The 21,056-nt window shown below is 43.4% G+C and overlaps 1 protein-coding gene and 1 pseudogene across 1 annotated transcript in view; one reads left to right on the forward strand and one right to left on the reverse strand.

Annotated features, from left to right (window-relative positions):
- The window catches only part of sorcs3a (sortilin related VPS10 domain containing receptor 3a), a 602,075-nt gene that overhangs the window by 381,374 nt on the left and 199,645 nt on the right, over positions 1–21,056 (reverse strand). The window lies entirely within an intron of this gene.
- Positions 10,814–11,980, forward strand: LOC132866546 (general transcription factor II-I repeat domain-containing protein 2A-like; annotated as a pseudogene).

The following is a 21,056-nucleotide window of genomic DNA, read 5'->3' on the forward strand; positions in this document are numbered from 1 at the left end:
AAGGCATGTTGTTGTGACTACATAGATTAAACCAACATGACTATTTGAATTCTTTCAAAGGTGAGATGTCCCGAAGGGTAAGACCACTGGCAGGACAAAAGTGGAATATTTTATTTTGACAGTCCAGCCAAGCCAGAAAAGGCAGACAGGACAGACAGAACAATAGACAGAAGAGCAACAAACAGGGCAGACAGAAGAGCAGGTCTATAGGGCTACAGGAACATTGGCAGTCATCTGTAGTTTTCTAGTGTGGGGGCTTTTAAGCCAAAACTTGGTGCTTTTGTTGGCCACAAGCTGAAGGCCTGGCAAGTCAGGGTGTGTAAGGTATGGCACAGCAGGCCACTCCAAAAATCTACCAGAATGCAGGAACATCTACTAAATCCAAAATCTCACCCCCCCCCCACCCCCCACCCCCATTGTCCATCTCCAGCTGGACGACCCACAAACAAAACACCAGAATGCAGGGGGACAAGTGAATATCAAACTGAATACTAAATTCCCACTTACTGCGTGGTATGCGGAAAAATGTTGCCGTCGACCCCCCCCCCAAAAAAAAAATCTCACTCCAAGGAATTTTGAAAAGTTGGCAGCCCTGCAGAACTATCGCTCACTCAGTGTTTTTTGGTTTTCACACCATTCTCTGTAAACTCTAGAGACTGTTGCGTGTGAAAACCCCAGGAGATCAGCAGTTTCTGAGATACTCAAACCAGTCCATCTGGCTCAAACCAACACCCATGCCATAGTGAAAGAAAGTCACACTTTGAGATCACAATTTTTTTTCCATTCTGATGTTTGAAGTGAACATGAACTGAAGCCCTTGATTTGTATCTGTGTGATTTTATGCACTGTGCTGCTGTCAAGGGATCGGCTGATTAGAGAACTGCATCAAACAGCAGGTGGATGGGTGTTCCTAATAAAGTGGCTGGTAAGTATAGTCCAAATATAGAAAAACCTATGAATGAGTAGGGGTCCAAACTTTTGACTAGTACTCTGTGTGTGTGTATATATATATATATATATATATATATATACACACACGGGCGGCACGGTGGTGTAGTGGTTAGCGCTGTCGCCTCACAGCAAGAAGGTCCTGGGTTCGAGCCCCGGGGCCGGCGAGGGCCTTTCTGTGTGGAGTTTGCATGTTCTCCCCGTGTCCGCGTGGGTTTCCTCCGGGTGCTCCGGTTTCCCCCACAGTCCAAAGACATGCAGGTTAGGTTAACTGGTGACTCTAAATTGAACGTAGGTGTGAGTGTGAATGGTTGTCTGTGTCTACGTATGTGTCAGCCCTGTGATGACCTGGCAACTTGTCCAGGGTGTACCCCGCCTTTCGCCCGTAGTCAGCTGGGATAGGCTCCAGCTTGCCTGCGACCCTGTAGAAGGATAAAGCGGCTAGAGATAATGAGATGATATATATATATATATATATATATATATCAGGGCTTTACATTAACTTTTTTGCTCACCAGCCACTGTGGCTAGTGGTTTTCCCGAGTCACTAGCCATTCAGCCTTTTCACTAGCCACAATTTTGTTGCCAGGAAATCGCAGTTTATTCTTCACCATGATACGTTAAAGTTCAGAAGATCTAGACTTAATTATGAATGGCAGCATATAATGTATCTCTACAGTAGCACTCAAGTATTCAGTGCTGTTAAGGTAGATCCCTGTATGAAAACATGCACCCAATTCAGACAAAAATATAAACAGAGTATTCTGTTTATTGAACTCAAATTCAAGCCCCTTACAATATGAAATATCGTACAATATGAAAAATAACATTCAGTACAACTGAACTGATTATAATATTAAAAGTCCAATTAAAAACATTTATAATTGAAAAACATTTGATGTTTTGATATGCAAGTATTATGTGTATTATCAAGTATTATTATATATATTATGTATTATCTATTAATAGTGTGTGTGTGTGTGTGTGTGTGTGTGTGTGTGAACATGTGTAGAGAGAGACATTAAATGTCCTCATTACATTCATCATCAGATGAGTCTGAATGGGCCATGAAAAATGGTCTTCATGACCTGAGGCTTCCAGCATGCTGTAAGTTGATAGCTGGGGTGGATCAACTTCTTTCCAATCACATGAACGTTTCTAAACAGCAGCTCCATCCTCTCCAGCTCAGCCGACTTCATGACAGCCAGGGACTGAAAGCAATGCTGTCCTGTAGTGAACCAGCCGTCTTCGCCGGTTTTGATGTTATAGTACCGATGTGTGCATTTGACTTTTCGTGGTCCTTTATAGTTTCAAGTTTAAAATTACTGGTGCCTGTCTTTGCCATACTTTCTACAGTCTTCGCAGTGCATGGTATTTTCAGTTTTGCTATGAACTAGCCAATCTCGCCCGAACTTCCATTTGTCATAGAACTGTCTTATCTTCCTACTAGCATCTTGTTAATTTCCATGGCCGCAGCCAGCTATGAGGCCACCGCGGTCCAGACCTCGGTCATTTTTAAGAGCTGAAAATACATTTGTATGCTAAATATTCAACTGGATAAAAAAATAGAATAACATTAAAATGTCTTCGTAAAAAGTGCATTGTTATGTTAAACGTTGATTCTGTCATCTGTGTGTGTTTCATGCGTGCGGCTCTGAGACCAAGAACACAAAAGCGAATGAGCGCGCGACTCGGCGGAGGAACGCAGTGCAGCAGACACGGGGTTTCCATGGTAACCATCAGTGCACTTTCATCAAGCTGTTAAATTTACATTTTTGAAGCAGCACAGTTGTAGCCTGCCTTGTTTGTGACTTTAAAAATAAATCATTCGATAAGCCAAAGCAATAGAGTGGAAAGTTTCAACTTATGTTCGCCTTGGATAACTTTGCCTAAAACATGGTGTACACAGATTTTTTTCCCAGAATGTTTTTTGTGTGTAGGTGTAACGGATGCCAGATTGTTAATGTATCTTAGTTCCATAGGCTACATGGTTAGGGTATCTTTTGTCCTCATTGTTGGGCAATTATTCTTACTCTTGCCACATACATGATTTTTTTTTTCAAAACTGATGATATTCAGTTCAAACACCATTAAAAGTAACTTCAGGAATAGATCTCTTGTGTGATGTGTAATTCACCCCGCTCATTTAAATATGGCGAACATTTTTTGGCGCGCGCTTTGTGCATCACGGACCTTGGTGATTTTAAAATGCTGCTCCGGCCCTGCTCATCTCTGCCCCTTTTTCCCTGAGCAACAGGGTTTGAAACTCCAGCTATGTGCCGCCACAGTGCGCTTGTCAGTCGTCAGCAACTTTGTTGCTTCGTTCATTAACCGCAGGTTACCGCATCATTGATTTTATCTGAGCCGTTAACAAACGTTCTAAACAATTCTAACATGTCAGAATGTTTATGCAGGTGCTCATGGGAGTTGTAGGAGCGTAATATTACATTGCAATGCGTTTATTAGATCAGATGCCTTCAGAGAAAAATACAATTAAAATATATTGTCATACCACAGAATAAACCACCCACCAAAGTGGCTAGTGGGACTAGCTATTACCTGCCAAAACTGAATTTTACCCGCATTTGGCAGGTGCTAATGTAAAGCCCTGCTATATACACACACACACACACACACACGAGGGGAAGTCAAAAAGTTCTAAGACAAATTGAAAAAAAAAAAAAAATCTTTATGAAAAGCCATTTCAACATATCCTCCATTTAAGTCTAAACACTTCTGTAAGCAATGTTTCCGTGGAGAATTCCTTCTTTGTATTCCTTTTTTTGAAATTATAACATCTGTCTAACCATCGTGTATGCACACACACAGTGTTTCAAAAAAAACTTGATGTTATTTTGCCAATTCTCATTCAGTTGACCTCAAATTTTAACAGCATGTGTGGAAACAGGTCCAAATGTTAAGTTTAATGTTTATCTTTTTAGGTATAGAAATGCCATTCACTGGAAAAGAAAAGGCGTTTTGTGTGTTAGAGTTCCATGTCTCAGGCAGCGTGCATATTGAAAATTTGTGAAATCGTTCATGGAAGGCGCATACCTTTGAACGTCTCATTCAAATTGAGGAATAAATCTTATATTGTTCCACATTAAGCCTGTTCAGTTTGCCTAGACAATGTAGTTTCTTGGATATTTACATCTCAAATATCAACTTTTTTGAAACACCCCGTGTATACATATTTTCTCCCCGAAAGTAAGAAAAGTGATCAAAATAATAATGCCCAGACTGGGCACCTAGCCCAAAATCCATTTTAGGTTAGAATTATTAAAATGGCAGTGTGCCCACAGTGTGGGAAGCTAGGCTCTAAAATATGGCTGTCAGGAATGGCAAGCTGAGGTGAAGTGAGGACCCAAGAGCAGACTCAAAACAGGCAATGCACAGAAAAACTTCTTTAATGAAGTAGAGGGCAGAGGTACAGTAGGGCTCAGGCCAAAAAATAAATAAATATTGGTCAAAGAACAGGCCAGGAGGTCAAAGACACAGGTTGGCATGGTCAGGGACAAAGACAGGACAGAAAAATCTTCACAAAAACTGAAGAACACAGGGACAAGGGAAATCCAGGCAGAGGAAGCAAAAAACACAATCCAAAAGAACATGCAGGTAAAACAGGGGCAAAAAACTGGACAGAACTAGACCAAAAAAAAAAAAAGACCAATTCAGGCAGGAGGGAATCAAGAAGACAATACCAAAGGGCTGTAGTGAGGCAAGGAAAGTCCACAAGAGACAGTCTAGCAACTGGAGTAGCTCCAAACAGTTCTTAAAAAGGCCCTGGCTGATGGGAGAGGAGTGGTAGCAGGTGTGGGAGTGCCACTTCAGGAAAATGGCCTTCAGCAAGGCAGGGCTGAATTCCTGTCCCAGATCTGGCCTGGAGCCAGCATGGAAGTCCCACAAACTCAGGCATGGATGGACTGGACCAGACTGTGACAGTATCCCCTCTTCAACAGGTGCCTCCAGGCACCTTAGGAAGTGCCTCAGGGTGGTGTTAGTGGAAGTCTGTGATGAGGATGGGATCCATGATGAACCTGGCAGGAACCCAGCTCCTCTCCTCAGGACCATACCCCTCCTAATCAACCAGGTACTGGAGTCCTCTGCCTTGGCGTTGTACCTTCAGCAACCTCCTGACAGGGAACTGGAGACAGGGGGTTTGACTTGGGAGACATGGAAAGTTGGGTGAATACAGCACATGGTTACGGGCAGAGACAGTCTTACAGAGCAGGGATTGATTACCTTGGAGACAAGGAAAGGTCCTATGAACCTGGGAGCCAATTTGCAGGAGACCATCTTGAGGGGCAAGTGGCAAGTGGAGAGCATTACCCGCTGCCCTACCCGATAGATGGGTGCTGCCAAGCAGTGTTTGTCAGCTTGCTCTTTAAACATCTTGACAGAACGTAGGAGCTTTTTCCTGATCAATGCCCACATTCTCCTGCAGCAGCACACAAACACCTGGGCAGAGGGCACGGTGACTTCTTGGATGGGGAAGAGTGGTGGCTGGTAACCACTGGAAGGGGGAAAGACCTGTAGCAGAGGTGGGTAAGGAGTTGAGGGCGTACCCCATCCAAGGAAGGGTCTTGCTCCAGGAGGCAGCATCCTTGGACACCATGCACCTGAGAGCCACTTCCAGCTCCTGGTTGACCTGTTCCATCTGTCCATTGGTCTGAGGGTGAAAACCTGAAGACAGACTGTGAGAAGCACCAATGAGTTTACAGAAAGCCTTCCAGAATTGGGCAGAGAACTGGGGTCTGATACTATATCTGAGGGGAGCCCGTGTAGATGGAAAACATGGAGTATCAATTTGGTGGTCTCCTTGGCAGTGGGAAGCTTGGGCAGAGGGATAAAGTGAACAGCTTTAGAAAATAGTTGACAACAGTGAGGGCACAAGTATTGCCACATGAATTAGGGAGTCCTGTGATGAAATCCAGGGCTATGTATGACCAGGGCCAGTGGGGAACAGGAAGGGGTCTCAGCAGGCCGGTAGGGGGCCTGTTGTCAGTCTTGTTTCTGGCGCAGATATCACAAGCTGCCACAAACCTCTGGACATCCTCCTTGATGGATGGCCACCAAAAACATTGTTGGATGAGTGCCAGAGTCCAGGCTGCTCCTGGGTGACACACCATTCTGGAACCATGACCCCACTGCAACACCTGTGCCCACACAAACAAAAAGATGGTTAGGAAGTGCATTACTGGGCCCTGCTCATGGGCCTTCTGGTCCAGGGTTTCCACCTCTAACAGAGCAGCCCCCACCAGGTACCATGGAGGAAGGATGGTCTCAGGGGAGGTTGATTCCTCCTGGAGGGGAGAAAACATTCTGGACAAGGCATCGGGCTTACCATCCTTAGAGCCTGGGCGGAAGGAAAGTGTGAACTTGAAGCGAGAAAAGAGACCATCGGGCCTGATGAGAATTGATGTGCTTGGCAGTCCTGAGGTATGAGGTTCTTGTGATCTGTTCATACAAGGAAGGGAAGGTCTGACCCCTCCAACCAATGTCTCCATTCTTCCAAGGCCAGTTTAACAGCCAACAGTTCCCTATTGCCAACGCTGTAGTTTCTCTCAGAGGGGGAAAGCCAACAAGAGAAGGAGCAAGGATGAAGCTTGTTGTCACTAGCTGATCTTTGGGACAATATGGCCCAGACCCCTGACTCTGAAGCATTGACCTCAACCACAAACTGCTGGGACGGATCTGGAATGGTGAATATAGGTGCTGACGTGAACCTTTGTTTGAGCTCGGAGAACGCCTTCTCGGCCCCTTCCCCCCAGCTGAAAGGGACCTTGGTGGAAGTTAGAGCCATGAGGGGCCCAGCCACCATACTAAAGTTCCTGATGAATCGCCTGTAGAAATTTGAAAACCCAAGAAACCAGTGGAGCTCTTGCCAAGAGGACAGGGTGGACCAGTCAGCAATTGCCTTGGGTTTCAGGGGGTCCATCTGAATCTGTGCAGGGGAAGATGAAACCCAGAAAGGAGATAGAACTTCTATGGAACTCACATTTCTCGGCTTTAACAAAAAAAAAAAAAAAATATTCATTTTCCAGGAGTCACTGAAGGACCTGCCTGAAGTGGATACGGTGTTCATCAAGGGAGCAGGGGGGGAAAAAAAAGTCCAGATAAACAAAAAGGTTAAGGTAGTCCCTCAGGACATCATTAACAAGGGCCTGGAAAACCACAGGAACATTAGTCAGGCCGAACGGAACTGAGATTCGTAGTGGCCCATGGGAGTGTTAAACACCATCTTCCATTCACCTCCTTCCTTGATCCTCACAAGGTGGTAAGCATTACACAGGTCTAGCTTGGTGAAAATCTGGGCTTCCTGGAGTAACTCAAAACACCATAGACATGAGAGGTAGGGGGTAACGGTTCTTGATGGTGAGGTCATTTAGCCCCCAGTAATCAACACGAGGGTGCAAGGCTTTGTCCTTCTCCACAAAAAAACTAATCCTGCCCCTGCAGGAGAAGAGGAGGCATGAATAATTCAAGCTGCTAAGGACTCAGTGATATATTTATCCATGGCTTGTCTTTCAGAAGGAGAGAAAGTCACCCCTTAGGTGGTGCAGTCCCAGGGAGAAGGCCAATTCTACAGTCATAGGGCCTATGGGGAGGAAGAGAAACAGCTTGAGACTTGAACACAGGTTTTAAGTCATTATACTTGGGAGACACGTTAGAAGGGTCAGGATATACACCAATGGTGGGCTGGAGCAGCTCAGCATGAGGGAGGGCAGATCTCAGGCATGACGATAAACAGACTTGACTCCATCCTAAAATGGTGTTAGTCCAGTTGACATGGGGGTTATGTAGAGTTAGCCAGGGCAGACCAAGAACTATGGGCACATGGGGATTACTCATGACAAAAAAACTGGATGGATTCAGAGTGGTTGCCAGAAATTCTTAAGGTGACCGGGGCTGTTTTATGGGTGATCGTGGTCAGGCCAGTACCATTAAGGGTCAGGACAGTGAGGGACGGGTTCAGAGCCAGTAGTGGAATCCCCAGGCACTTGGCGATGGTCGAGCAGATCAGGTTTCTGTCAGCCCCTGAATCAATGACTGCCTTGAGGTCATGGGGCTGATTGCCATGGATAATGACCACTGGGAGTAGCAGTTGACTAGTAGGGGGTTGATTCTGGATATTGCCCACCAGGGCCCCTAAACTCACTGGTGGGCTCTTCCTTTTAAAGGGCAAAATTGGCAGAAGTGCCCCAGCTGTCCGCAACAAAAACATGCCTTCATATCCCAACTGTGCGGTCATTCTTTAAGTGAGATGCAGGCTCAGTCTACCTGCATTGGCTCAGCAGAAGGAATGGGGGAGCTGAGGGGGAGTGAGACTAGTCAGAGTTCTGTCCTTCACCCGCTGTCTGATCCGGGAGTCAATATGACTGGCGAGGTCCATGAGACCAGGGAGATCAGGTGGCAGTTCTCATGAGACCAGCTCATCCTTGATGGAGTCTGAAAGCCTGTTCAAAAATGCGTCAAACAAGGCACTCATTCCAGCCACAAGATGCCACCAAAGTGCAAAACTCAATCGCATGGTCAAAAGCAGACTGGGCACCCTGGTGCAGCCCCATGATTTCTCTTGCTGCCTCTCTGCCAGACAGGGAGTGATCAAAGGTTCGCCTCATCTCCTCTGTGAAATCCTTGAAGCTGGCGCAGCATGGTGCATTGGCGTCCCACATAGCTGTTCCCCACTCCCTAGCTTTGCCAGTGAGGAGAGTGATGGTGTAGGCTGCTCGGGAATGCTCCGTAGGGAAGGCCAGTGGTTGAAGCTCAAGGGTTAGCGAGCACCGAGATAAAAATGACCTGCAGGTACCTGGTTCTCCATCGTATGGCTGTGGGGTGGGAAGTCTCAGCTCTCTGAAGAGGGCTGGAGCAGGAGCGGTAGGTGGAGGGGGTTGTGTAGGAGCAGACGTTACTTGAAGCTGTTGTAGCTAAGTGGTGAGAAGATTGAGAGTGTCAGAGATGGCAAAAAGGTTTTGATTCACCTGTTGGATGTCCTGTTGGTGGGTCCCAAGGAGAGCTCCCTGTTTCTGCACCGCTGCTCTTAGCTGGGCGAAATCTGCTGGGTCCATGTTGGCCAGGCTGTGCTATCAGGAATGGTGAGCTGAGGTGAAGTGAGGACCTAAGAGCAGACTCAAAACAGGCAGTGTACAGAGAAACTTATTTAATGAAGTAGAGGGCAGAGGTACAGTAGGGCTCAGGCAAAAAGCAGTGGTCAAAGAACGGGCCAGGAGGTCAAAAACACAGCAGCAGGTAGGCACAGTCAGGGACAAAACAGGACAGAAAAATCTTCACAAAAACCAAAGAACCCAGGGACAAGGGAAATCCAGGCAGAGGAAACAAAAACACAATCCAAAAGAACAGGCAGGTAAAACAGGGGCAAAAAACACACACACAAAAAAAACAAGGACCAATTCAGGCAGAGAGAATCAAGAAGACACAATACCAAAGGGCTGTAGTGAGGCAAGGAAAGTCCACAAGAGACAGTCTAGCAACTGGAGTAGCTCCAAACAGTTCTTAAAAAGGCCCTGGCTGATGGGAGAAGAGTGGTAGCAGGTGTGGGAGTGCCACTTCAGGAAAATGGCCTTCAGCAAGGCAGGACTGAATTCCTGTCCCGGATCCGGCATGGAAGTCCCACAAACTCAGGCATGGATGGACTGGACCAGACTGTGACAATGGCAAAAGCTTCATTGTTTCTGCTTTCCTGAAGTAAATTGCCCAGTATGTGCCAGCATCTTTGGAATAATCATAATAATGCCAGTGGTAAAATACTGTGATGTGGTTGTATTGTTATCCTGATACACTACTGAGACCTGCAATATGTTCACTTTGTACAGAAAGGAATAAAACACTCAGGGCCATGCTGTTATCGGCAAATAAGCAACAACAGTGTGGTGTAATGTGTCCCAATGTAAAGTAGAATTAATGTTCTAATTACTGTAGAATTATCAAAATTCATTATTTTCTAATCATAGCAAACACTGAAATGTTTTATTCCTTGTAAACCACAACGTTTTCTAACAAGTACAATTTTAAATGTATTATTGAACCATGTTATGCTTTAACCCAACTATGGGCAAACTATGGCCCACGGGCCATATCCAGGCCATTCGGCTTTTTAATCCGGCCTGCCGAGCATGTCCAAATTATGGTAAAAACCATATTCATTTTCTCTTTTCCCTGCAATACCTGGTGTTTCCCACTAGATGGCGCACTCCAGACACAATTGACCTTTGACCCCTTCTGTAAAAATGAGTGGACCAAAGAAAAGGAAAGTCAACAGTGAGTGCCAAGTGTTTAATAAGGAGTGGACAACAAAATATTTTTTCACCAAAGTCCGATCAACGGCTGTATGTCTTATATGTCAGGAAACTGTTGCAGTTTTCAAAGAATTCAATATCAGCCATCATTTTACTTCCAAGCATGCTAACTAAGCTAGCAAGCTGTCAGTGCAAGAGCGGGCCGCTACTGCTCGGAGGTTGGCAGTCAATTTGCAGACGCAGCAAAAAATCTTTCACCAACAAACTATGATTCAAGAGTCAAGTACCAAAGCAAGTTTTTTGCTGGCATTCAAATTAGCAAAGGCTAGCAAGCCTTTCGGAAAGAATGCATGGTAGAGACAGCAGGTCTCTATTGTCCAGAGAGCAAAAGCAAGTTTGAAAAAATTAGCTTATCACACAGGACAGTGACTCGCCGTGTGGAACTGATTGATGAAGATATAGCCAGCCAGATAAACAAAAAGGTGGAGTCCTTTAAGTTATATTCACTGGCACTGGATGAAAGTAAGGACATAAAAGACACCGCTCCACTTCTAATTTTTATCTGAGGGATTAATGACAATTTTGAGATAACGGAGGAATTTTTGACCATGGAATTCCTAAAGGGGAAAATGCAAGGAGAGGACTTGTATGACAGGGTGTCTGGGGTCATCGAGAGGCTGAAGCTACCTTGGTGTAAACTTGCCAATGTCACCACGGATGGATCGCCAAACTTAACTGGAAAAAATGTCGGGCTACTGAAAAGAATCCAGGATAAAGTGAAAGAGGAAAATCCTGAGCAGGATGTAATTTTCCTTCACTGCATCATCCATCAGGAATCTATGTATAAGTCTGTATTGCAGCTTAATCATGTTGAGAATCCAGTCGTAAAGCTTATTAACTTTATACGAGCAAGGGGCCTTCAGCATCGTCAGTTTATTATGTTCCTTGAGGAAACTGATGCTGATCACCAGGACTTGCTTTACCACTCTCGTGTCCGCTGGTTAAGTTTGGGGAAAGCATTTCAACATTATGTGTGGGAGCTGAAAGAGGAGATCAGCTCATTTTTGGAGTTAATGGGGAAATCCGACGAGTTTCCTGAGCTGAGCGACATGGACTGGATTTGTGACTTTGTGTTTGCAGTGGATATATTTTCACAGATGAATGAGCTGAACGTGAAACTACAAGGGAAAGATCAGTTTGTGCATGAAATGTACCGTACACAAATGTGAGAGCCTTCAAATTCAAGCTGACTTTATTCTCCAGACAAATTTCAAACAAATCATTTGCTCATTTTACCACGCTAGCCACGCAGAAAGAGGCCACTCGACACGCAAAGAAATACAGCAAATCACTGGACAACCTGCACAGAGAATTCTGCTGCTGGTTCTCTGATTTTGAAAAAAATTGACGGGTCACTTCAGCTGGTGTCATGTCCCCTGTCACAAGACCCCAAAACAGCACCGCAGGAGCTGCAATTGGAACTGATCGATCTTCAGTCCGACTCCGTCTTAAAGGAGAAGCTCAACTCTCTTAAACTGGATGACTTTTATGCTTCACTAAGTGAAACAACGTTTCCAAACATTCGGAAAATAGCACAGAGGATGCTGGTGTTGTTTGGCTCTACCTACATCTGTGAGCAGACGTTCAGCGTGATGAACATCAACAAAGCACGTCACAGATCCCAGTTCACTGATGAACACCTCAGATCTGTCCTGAGAATTGCCACAACCAAACTGACACCAAACTTTGATGCACTGGCAAAAAAGGGAGATTAACAACACTGTTCCAACTGAAATTGAATGTGAGTGTATTTACTTTATTATGAAAAAAATGCATTAGAATAATAATGTATACAATAAACTGTGCATAAATACATCTTACTATTCATGCTTAGGCTACCTGTTAAAGGCCAAAATCTTTTATGTAATGGCTTTTACATGTAATTTATATTAGTTCACACACCCAGCCCCTTTGTCAAATTTTAGAACCCAAGGTGGCCCCCGAGTCAAAAAGTTTGCCCATCCCTGCTTAAACCATTTATAGTTACATTTAAATGTTGTGAAATGTATGTGAATTTTTTTTTTTTACATTATCACAGCTACAGTATAAACAGACATTTCCTCAGCAGCCTCTCTTTTGACAAAAAAACACAACCTGTCATACTGCTATGAAACCAGAAATCGAAAATTTCCCTGACTGTGACAAGATGCTCATATGGGCATTTCCCTGACTGTTACAAGATACTCATACGTGTCCTTACAGAAGCCTTCATCATATAAACACTTATATTTTTATGACTTTTATTTGAGCTTCTGTTATCGAAAGTTAATCAACACCTTCTGACCAATCAGATTTGAGAATTCAGCACTGATGTCTTCAAGTGATTTCTTGTGATGTGTTTCCATTTCAATTTTGCTAAATACTGCCTTGTCGTCTAAAAATCCACCTCATGTGAGCATTTCAAATATTTTTTGAGATTTTTTTAATACACGTGTTTCCATTGCTTGTTTATTGATTGATTTATTTAAATTTTGACATTTCAACCTGCATATTAGGGTGGCATGGTGGTGTAGTGATTAGCACTGTCGCCTCACAGCAAGAAGGTTCTGGGTCCAAGCTCAGTGGCTGACGGGGGCCTTTCTGTGTGGAGTTTGCATGTTCTCCCTGTGTCTCCGGGTGCTCTGGTTTCCCCCACAGTCCAAAGACATGCAGGTTAGGCTAATTCATGGCTCTAAATTGACCAAACTAAATTGAATGTGTGTGTGAATGGTTGTTTGTCTCTATGTGTCAGCCCTGCGATGACCTGGTGACTTGTCCAGGGTGTACCCCGCCTCTCGCCCACAGTCAGCTGGGATAGGCTCCAGCTTACCTGCAACCCTGCACAGGATAAGCAGCTACAGATAATGGATGGATGGATGGAACATGCACATTAAGCAGGTTAACAGAAACCTCACGAGTGATGTATTTGGTGATCATGTTATGCCGCTTTTCCACTACAAACGCGGCTGAGTTGGGCTGAGCCGTGCCGTGCTGAGTCGGGCTGAGCGGGGCTGTTGGAGTTGCATTTCGACTACAACCGTGCTGAACCGTGCTGGCTGGAAGTGGGTGGACACATTGGGTGGAGTTAGCGAAAGTGGGTGGACGTCAGGTGATGTCGTTAAGCAGCGCAAACAGTGACATCAGTGATCTTTTAAGCGGTAGTCTCATGACCCGGATAGTAAACAATAAACATGGAGGACATGGAGTCGTTAGTGTTGCTGGTCTTGGTGCTGTGGCTTGTTGTCACCGACAACGCCAACAGATACTGGCAAGAGCGTATAGATGAGGCGAGGCGCATAAGGCTTCAGAAATTCTCGTAATTCGTAATTCTTCTTCTTCTGGGTTTACGGTGTTTACAGATCCCAGCGCGCTCGCGGGGCGTGTGTGGGCATGTGAGGACACTCCTCCTCACCAATCAGTGCACAGGGGAGTGTCTGCTCACGCCCCCAGCCTCACTCGGCTCGCTTTGGCTCACTTCAGCCCCACTCCAAAACGGTGCGAGTTTTAGGGGCTAAGCAGGGCTGAAGCGAGCTGAGTCGTGCCGGTTTTTAGTAGTCGAAACGCGAGCCGTGTCGGGCTGAAGCGAGCTGAAGTGAGCTGAAAAAGGGTAGTGGAAAAGGGCCATTAGAGTTTTGCTGTAAGTAATAGTGCTAAAAATTCAAGTTCAGAGCAGCCTCCAAAAATGGCTGCTCTGGACTACCTTTCACAAGTGCCACGGTGTGCCTCATCTCCTGAATTTGAGGAAATACACCTGTTTTCTATTATCCCAGTAATCACTGCTCTATATAAGCTCAGCAAGTACTCATCAGTTGTGAAGTATCATTCTGTGTCCACGTACCTGATCATACCAAGTTATTGTGTTTTAACTCCTGGTGATTTTGACCCTGCTTTCCATTGTTTATTTGACTTTGCTTCCTCACCTAATCTCTGATATACTGTTTGCTGATCAACCGACCCTTGCTTGACCCTGACTACGTCTTTAGTTTGCTGATTTGGATTTGGTTTCCAGTTTGCAATGCACCTACTCTCCATTGCGCCTACACCCTGACATCTGCTACGAAAACAGTTTTATGTTATTCTTCTAGAACTGAGATATGGGCTCAGATTCAAGGCATTCATTTTGGAAACAGGAATTGCCTGCTGATACTTTATCAATGCTAATATAATGAAGATAACGCTACCCTCACTCTCATGAGAAGACTAGGTGAGACACAAATTGTATCTCTGTAATGTAATAAGTCTACAGAATATTTTTAACATGGAAACATCCCATCCATGTATACTATTATGTGTTCATCAGCAGGTGGCATTATTTTTTTTCCCGTAATATTTCTCCACCTTAATTTTCACTCATCCTTAATATCCTCCCTTTTCCATTCCATTCCAAAACATCAATGTCTCTGAATGACTTGCCTTTGGTGTTTCTGGCTGACTCAGCTCGAGGCTCAATGCAGTGAGCTATAGGAACCCCACCCCACCCCCTTTCCACCCTATTCTCTCCTGATCTCTAGCAATCATCAGCTTTGCCAGTCTGTTTCTTTAGCAACTGTCAGAGCACTCACAGCCTTGCTGGCTCCCCAGCCACATTAATGGATGCAAAGTAAGACAACTGTCCGAGCCAATTTGGATCGTTGTTTATAGCCTTTGCTGTGTATCTGGTGACAAGCGGCTTAACATGATATAAATAATTTGTTCATTACAATAGTGAGGAATAAGCCTTCAATTTCTGTCCCGCTCTATTATTCTGATATGAATACAAACCCAATGGAATATACTGTATAGGTGCAGCTGAAAGCATGTGTGTGGCCGTGACTGACTTCCACTTCAGAGCACTATGGTTCTGCCACCCTTACACATTACCATATGTCTCTACATTTTGTCCCTTCATCCATCATGATTGCAGCATGAGCGAGACAGCTGTCCTGTTCACATAGGGAACATTCACAGCCCAGCAGGCCATCAAATCTCATCTAATACTGCTTCATTCAAAGCAAATCCACAGCAAAGGTTTTGTGTGTGTGTGTGTGTGTGTGTGTGTGTGTGTGTGTGTGTGTGTGCGGGGGGGCTGGAGAAGGCAATAAAATGCTATTGATGTTTGAAATGCATTGTGCCTTCAGTGGCACTAGTGTAGCAGGAAACGAAGAGTCAGACTTGAGAAAGAAACCAGAGTCTCAAGCTTCTTTGAGGGTTCAGAGGGAAGTGGATAAGGGAGATGCAGAGGGAGAGGGGAATGGCAGGGAGCTATAGAAAGACTACAGATGTCAAAGGATGAAAGTGTAAAGGGAAGACTGCATGGACGAGGACTGCAGTGAGAGTGACAGAGAGAAAGATAATTATGGATTTCACATCAACAGCAAAAGATGCCTTTGAGAAAACATCAAATAAACTCCATGTTTTTCCTCTTCCTCTTTTTCGCTCTAGGTCTTTCGAAGTTCACAAAGCCCCCACCCTGAATGCCACCACTTTATATTTACAGTCACCTACACAACTCCCTGTCTGCTGCAGAACTGAATACAGATCATCCCCCATGGGACTGCACACTTCTGGAGAGCACGATCAGTCCCAGCTGCTTCACCTGAGAGGTGAGATCATGTCACCAGATAGCTTTAACATTTTCCACCAGTGATCTATCTGCATTTAATGGTGTGTCCCTTTGCTAAACTGAGTTTGTGCACAAATGTGCACAATGCAGCAAAATGGACAGAAGTGCTGCAGCAGAGCTGCAGCAATGAAAGAAGCAGATGTACAAAATGCAGTGGGAATATGACTTTTTTAATGATAAGGGCTTGACTGTAGGCTGCACTTTTGATTTATATCATACAGTCCTGCGCAAAAATCTTAGGCACCCTATTTTTTTCATACAAACTTTGTTATAGATTTCTATTTTATGATGAATACATTATCGAGTCAGTACAAAAACATTTTAGAGTTCCAAAAGTTCATTTTCCAGCACAAAATTAAATCACACACATCACACATCACATTATCTCTACCCGCTTTATCCTTCTACAGGGTCGCAGGCAAGCTGGAGCCTATCCCAGCTGACTACGGGCGAAAGGCGGGGTACACCCTGGACAAGTCGCCAGGTCATCACAGGGCTGACACATAGACACAGACAACCATTCACACTCACATTCACACCTACGGTCAATCCAGAGTCACCAGTTAACCTAACCTGCATGTCTTTGGACTGTGGGGGAAACCGGAGCACCCGGAGGAAACCCACGCGGACACGGGGAGAACATGCAAACTCCGCACAGAAAGGCCCTCGTCGGCCCCGGGGCTCGAACCCAGGACCTTCTTGCTGTGAGGCGACAGCGCTAACCACTACACCACCGTACCGCCCACAAAATTAAATGTTACAGAAAAAAAAAAATGTTTGTATCTGAGCAGCATATGACATAAGAGAGCACTTTTCAGATTAAAAAAGAAACTATAATGAAGGCTACTGGGTTTTGGTGCAAAATGAAGAAGCAAGTGTGACGGTCAAAGTGTCCAGAAGAACTGTGGCTGGTTCTGTAAGATGCTCAGTAAAACCTACAGCACATTTCCTTATAAAACTGCACTCATTGTACCTGAGACTACTATTTTTTTTTTTTAAATCAAAGGGTTGTCTCACACCAAATATTGACTTTGTTTCATTTATTATGGCTTCCTGCTGTTTATAGTATTTTTTTTTTTATGTTGAAACATTTCATTTCATTATTTTTAAGCCAGTTTTGGTCAATAGCATTTCTTTACATGTGCCTAAAACTTTTGCAGGGTGGCACAGGGATGTAGTAATTAGCACTGTCACCTTACAGCAAGAGGGTTCCAGGTCTGAACCTCACGGCACACGAAGGGCCTTTCTGTGTGGAATTCGCATGTTCTCCCCATATCTGTGTGGGTTTCCTCCAGGTGCTCCAGTTTCCCTCGCAGTCCAAAGGCATGCAGTTAGGCTAACTGGCTACATTAAATTGTCCATTGATCAAGCTTGGAGAGGGATGGGCTCTGCCAAGTTTACATGCCCTAGGCACACCAATGATGGACTGTTAAAAACCACTGTCATTAGTGGTGCCGCTATGGTCCTTTCTGGCTGTGGATGGATGGATGGCTGGATGGATGGATGGATGGATGGATATTCCTTTATTCTACCACAATCACTGAATATGAGTAATCACATGCTCTGATTGACTACTCAGTTATCGGCTCACTGTGAGTAAAGAAAAACAAAATGATGGAGCACATCAAGACAGATATATCACCTTCGTATCAAGTATTTAAAAGAAACAGAAATGGCTAAAATATATATATATTTTTTTATTTTTTCCTCCCAGTCAGTGGTGGTAATGCACCTTTAAGTTGGTTTGACAACCACCAAAAAAACCCTAAAGAAGAAGAAAAAAAAGGCAGAGCATGTTGCTGAACCAACCGAGGACAAAATCAAAAACGAAACCATAAAAAATAAAAAAGCAACAAAATATGGAATAAAAGTATTTGATGGTAAGAACGTATCTTTTCCCCCCAATAATTATTATTATAACATTTTTCACAAACTGATACTATCATTTCTGTTTATTTATGTTCTAAGCAGAAATGATTTTGTCTGATGTTTTGTATAAAGTTTTTATTTATCGAATTTGCAAAAAATAAAAATGCTCCACTTCTCAAAATCCAGTGAATGTGGATATAATAAAACAGTTATTCCACTCAGTCTTGACTTACATGGCTTATAGCCAACTCAGCGCTATGCGCCTCATTGGCTATCAGCTCATGTACGACTCGATTTTGTGGAATAACGGTTTTATATATATATAAGCTTTTATTTACATTTGAACAAACAGTGGCATGTCCAAAATTATTCATACCCTTCTCAATAATCAATAAAAAAAGCCTTTATTGGCTTTTCTATTGATTATTGAGAATATATATATATATATATATATACACACACACACACACACACACACACACACACACACACACACACACACAAAGGCTTACATACATGAGAAATATGTATTACAAGTAGTGTTGGGTTGAACCAGTTCCAAATGTTCCCATTTTTAACAGAATATCAGAGCCCTAAATATCATTTAATTTCTGATACTGTTCCAATGCTGGCTTTCAAGCCAAGTTTTCTCCAAGATTTGTCCAATTTTAGAAAACATTACAAATGAGATGGTGCCAATGAATATGTGTCATTTCTACCTAAAGGTATAAAATGCATGCACATGACAAATGCAAATAATTTAACACCTGTAGAGTGTTTTAATAAGCCTGAAGTCACACTAGGAAAGGTGATTGGATATGCCAATAAAAACAACTGTGGACAAGTATTAAATTTTCCTCAGAACATTTTTGCAATTTTAAAGCAAGCTAAAATTATATGTTAAGTTAATAACTAGTATGTTTATCACACAATTAGAAGTTTTCTTCAAATATTACTTCAAAAATCATAGATAATATTCATCGATATTTACCCAACATTCACACCCTTGATGCTAACTGTTTTCTTTTTTTAACACTACCAGTAAAATTTGTGCACATACATGTTCATGAGCATTTTTTGTTTGTTTGTTGTTTTACTCTTTTCTACTACAATGATAAAGAAAGTAATCTTAACAGAACTCTTGCTGGAGCTTTGCACACACTTTGCATACTCAAGCAAAAATTCCCAAAGCTCCCAAAGTTATAAATGACCTGTTTTCAACAAAAAACAATTTCTTTTAAATGAGACCATTAGCTATTATTAAAAAAGAGAGAGAAATAAATGTATACATGGACATTAAAACGATTTCCAGGGAACTATATATATTTCAGTCTGATGTGTGCAACCCTTTGCCATCCATGTTTCATTCCAACCCATTTCCATTGCCATCTCACCTGCTTTTATTCGACTCATAATTACACAAATGTCTAGCAAATTTCAGTATTTCAGAAGATCAGCATGCTCAGTATGAAGCTTCTTTGGGGTTAATCCAGTAATTAGGTTCCAAGCCTACTACAGGGATTAATCCACAAGGGACATAGGGATTATCCATTCATTACTTTTCAGTCACAGGTTTATCCTGGTCAGGGTTGAGATGGATCCACGGTCTATCCTGGGAACACTGGGTTCAAGGTGGGAACACAGTCTGGATGGGATGCCAGTCTGTCACAGATTATCATGCAGACCCATATTCACACCTAGCCAATCCACCTACTGCCACTGAAGCTGGAAAGGGGCAGACGTCACACACTGGTTATCCATAATTTATTTACTTGGTGTGTGCATTTGCAGCCTTTTATGGCCATATCTGGGCATTTAAATCTGAGGTTTGGAGCAACTTCAGGCCAATTTCTTGCCTTATTATGGCAGTTCTTTAATAAGCCTGAAGTTACACTGGGAACTATGATTGGATATGCAAAAAAAACCAACTGCAGACAAGTATTAAATTTGCCTAAGAACAGTTTTGCCATTGTTAAGCAAGCTAAAACTATATGGTAAGTAAATAACTAGTAAATTTATCATACAACTGAATGTTTTCTTCAAATATTTTAAGTTGGGTCTCTTTATTGGAAGACCCTCTTTAGGACCGCCCCAAACCAAAATGGCAGTTCCTATTAAAATCATTGTAGAATGACTTTCTTTGTGTTTGTTACTGACTGAATGCAACCACATTGCATTTTAGGGGAGGTTTTAGGGGAGCATTCAGATTTCAGGATCTTCCACTGGTTATTGGTTAACCACTGATATCAATCGCCAGTCTCTTCTCCATTGTTCTGGTAGGTCAGGATTTGCATCATGATTACAGAGGGTTGTATAGGCCATTATGTATATACCAGTTTTCATGATGTTTTAGTTGTTCTAAGAGCTTAATTCTGTCATAGAGAGGGCGGAGGAAGATTTGCAAGTGTAGGCAACCATTGGAGCTGTGCAGGTTGTAGCATACCTGATATTCACAGGTATTCATAATTAAAAACCACAAGTGACTGTAAAACGATATCTCAGAATTGAAGGATTTGTGCATGTTGCAGGAACAAGCAGTACAACAAGACAAAGACAAATGATTCTTCATGAGCACAGTTTATGAAGGTCAAGCTTGTGATGTGGTCAGAACAAAAGGAAAGGAACAGCATTTCTATATTATCGTTTTTGCAAACAGCTTTTTTGCAAACTGAAAAAAAAAACATTGAGAAACAAAACTGATGCAGCAAGCATGTCTGTGTGTGTGTGTGTGTGTGGGGGGGGGGGGGGGGGGGGATAAGCCTGAATGTTAAAGCCGAGCAAACATGACAATTATAATAATCTGGTAACAGCTGACTAATTTTTTTTAAGAGCTACTTGTACTGTACAATGCTCGTGACACTTAGACAGGTGTAACAGAAATGGTACAACAGAGTGGTACAATGTGATCGTAGACTTCTGCTCAACCATAGCTGTAACACTCAGATCAGGTCATAAGGAGTTTGTAACAGACTGCTAACTGCTCCCCTGATCTCAGTGTGTCCTAGAACCCATTTTGCTGCAGTGGCATCATCAACTTTGAGCCACAGAATGGAGTGCCCCGACACCGCAATCTAATTTCCCTGTGGAAGAGAACAAGAAATCAGCTAGTGAGAGAGTTTTCTCACAGCATCTGATTTCTTCACTGCTCAGCGGGAGTACAGCTTTAGAGAACCCAAAGTGGGTTGTTGGATTTAAATATCTGTTGTTGTGTTGGGTGAGTGCCAATCTAGCCTGGGCTTAGTCCTGGCTCCTGTAAAACAGTGTCTTGTTAGTTCACTTCAAAACACACTGGAGTGCACTTTCTTTAATGCAGCATGGCTCCTCGCCAGTAGCTTCTGTAA

Source organism: Neoarius graeffei, chromosome 18 (genome assembly GCF_027579695.1).
Source record: "Neoarius graeffei isolate fNeoGra1 chromosome 18, fNeoGra1.pri, whole genome shotgun sequence".
NCBI lineage: Eukaryota > Metazoa > Chordata > Actinopteri > Siluriformes > Ariidae > Neoarius > Neoarius graeffei.